Source organism: Octopus bimaculoides, chromosome 5 (assembly GCF_001194135.2).
Source record: "Octopus bimaculoides isolate UCB-OBI-ISO-001 chromosome 5, ASM119413v2, whole genome shotgun sequence".
Lineage (NCBI taxonomy): Eukaryota > Metazoa > Mollusca > Cephalopoda > Octopoda > Octopodidae > Octopus > Octopus bimaculoides.
This window is the reverse complement of record NC_068985.1, coordinates 74,891,898-74,894,991: the sequence shown is the minus strand read 5'-3', so window position 1 is coordinate 74,894,991 and position 3,094 is coordinate 74,891,898.

Here is a 3,094-nt window from a genome sequence, read left to right as displayed (position 1 = left end):
ATATAGCGGTGCCTTGACTTACGAATTTTATTCGTTCCGTAATGGAGTTCGTATCTCAAATTACTCGTATGTCAAATCAATCTTCTCCACTGAAATGAATTGAAGTGTCACTAATCCGTTCTGAGTACCCCAAAAAACAATGCAATTTTTTTGTGACCTGTTCTGAAATAAGAAATATGTATTTAGAAATAACGAATATTATCTAGAAAAAAGCAATACAATAGAATGTACTGCAATAAACTGATTTCATTGAGTAAAATGTGCAGCAATTACCTTGGAGATTAGACGATTTGAGGATGCTAACAGAGGTGGAAGAGAAAGGCTGAACTGAATAACTGAAACTTATTCGCCGATTTTTGCCTTTTATGCCACGCGTTCCTCGCTTTCATCTGCAGGAGTTTTTGAGATCTGCTTCATCTTTCTTTTCTTAATGTTTCTGAAATGAGGTAGGCAAGTTTCCTGGTTGTTTCTTTTGAATAATGTCTGAAAGTTTCTCCCATATTCCCAGCATTTTCTTTATCGCACTTGTAGAGATAACCTCCTCCAACCTATTTCCTACGAAACCTCTGTGTGATTCTGCGTCTGAAACTCCTTTAGTAACTCCGTTATCAGTTCCTCAGAGTGATTGATCTTCGATGCGCTCGTTAATATCATCTTCATCGATAACCGGGTCCATGGACTTGTAGAGGGATACAATCTCCTCCACCACTGCCACTTCTTCGACGCAGAGGTCACCTTGCCATGTCATATTGACAAATCTGAGGGATATCATAGTGTTATAGTGGTCCTTCCAGAACTTTCGGATGGCGAATTTGTGTTCTCCATCTCCTCAAAGCAGCGGCGGAACACGTGCTTGGTGAAGAGCTTCTTCATAGTAGAAATCACAAGCTAGTCCATGGGCTACAGGATAGGGGTGGTGTTGGGTAGAAGGTAGACGACCTTTCCAAACTTGCACTCTCCGAGGATGTCATCTTCGACGTTAGATGGTTGAGCAGATGGATTGTCCAGGATGAGATGGCCTTGGAGGGGTAGGTTATTTTTTCTTCCAAAAAAGTCCTGTCTCGTCACGGTTGAAGACTTACTGGGGGATGTATCCTTTGGCTGCTATAATTCCGACAAAAGTTTTGAGGTAATCCTCACCTGCCTTCATATCCGCGTTTGCTGACTTATCATGCCTGACAAAGGAGTGAATGCCAGTCCTCTTTTTAAAATTCTCGAACCAGCCCCGGCTGGCTTTAAACAGTGGCCTGATGCCTCGTACGAACAGGTGCCTGTAGTCTGCTGCAGCAAATCAGCGGAAATAGCTCGTGTCTTTATGTGAGTTCGTGTGTTGAAGCATATTCTGTTGTGTCTGGGGAGAGTCATTTTTTGTTTGTGCCTTATAATTTTAAACACTCACCGGTAAAATTTCCACTTATTCCTTCTTTTTATTTTCCTAAAATTTTCGTTGCGTCTTGCACCCTTTTCCATAGCCTTGACTCAGTCCGTTATTTACACTGCGTTCCTTTTTGTGTGTTTGTGCGCATGTGTGTGGGTCAGTGTGTGTGTGTGTGTGTGTGTGTGTGTGTGTGTGTGTGTGTGTGTGTGTGTGTGTGTGTGTGTACGTGCGTGTGTGTGTGTGTGTGTGTGTGCCTATGCATGTATGTATGTATATATGTATATATGTGTGTGTATGTAGATATGTATATATGTATGTATGTGTGTGCATCTGTATGTATGTATGTATTCTGCATTTTCATGTGCTTGCATGTCCATGTTTGTGTATTTTTTATGTATGTTTGTGTAAGTATGCGTTTGTATATGTATGCACTTCTTCAGCGTTTTTATTATTCTTATTTTAGTGTCCTTTGTCTGAGAATTTTCGTCACACATCTAGTGACCGCTTCAGCGACTCTCCAGCCACTGCCATATCTCCTCCTGTTCTGTTTAGTCCATTCTGTCATTCTCTGGTGTGTATGCTTACCTGCGCAAGCATTTGGGTCTGTATCTCTGTGTGTCTGTGTAAGTATGTGAATTGGTGAATGTACGCTACGCGTGTGTATTTGTTCAATATGTGTATTTTCTGTGTGTATGTATGGATTTGCTTACTATATTCTACTTATGTCTTTTCTATGTTTTTATCCGTTGATTTACTTATTTATTTTTTCTCATTCCGTCTTTAGTATGTCAATGTGACTCGTGTTTGTGTTTGTGGAATTATTTATCGCACGGCTTGTATTTCTGTCGCTTTTCTTCTCTCATTCTTCCTATAATCGTCCAGTTCCGGGGTATGATGGAGTGGAGGGGTGTTATTATTCCATGCATGATACCTGTTTAGTCTTGGCCTGTCTATTACTATATATGTGGCTTCTGTAATCTGTGTCGTGTCTGTTCTATGTGTTGATAATATCTTAACTACTCAGTTATTAACAGAGCCTCCATTTTCTAATTTAGCATGTTAGTAGCACACCGATGAGCACCCACCAGTGTTCACCTAACTGTTCACATATGCTACGCGCTCTTTTCCCCAATGTATGCCGTTGTCCTGTTTCTGCACTGTCCCTCATTATATCGTACACTATAGACTACATTGCTAATCATACAGTGAGTTCATCCTCCACACTGTATAGCTGCTATCCGTACATGAGGGCCTTATAAATGGATATGTTTCACAGATCAGGGATTTTATGGGAGCTTTCTCCTACTGTAACACTTAAATTCACCGCCAGAGGAAGCGTCAACAAACAAGACACTCTGGTATTTTTGGATGTCTTACAATGAGTTGGGCTTATCTATCATATTGGTCTTTTCTATGCTATTCCAATATTTTATTCCTGTATTCCGGGCAGATCCCAGTTGCGCCATTTTCTATAAAGGTCTTGTACTTATCCCTGGCTCCATTTTGAATTCTGATCCTGTCTCTTTGGCTGTAGGCAGAGAACTGCAAGAAGTGAATGAGGCGTTGTAAATGTCTTTCTAATTCTGTTCGGTCGCATATGAAAGAGACATTTCTCATCACTCCCACCAAGTCCGCTATTAGGATATTGAAATTGGAACAGTTATTCTTAGTCTTCAACCAGATTTCTATCTAAGACTGGTAGTGTTATTTGTGGCT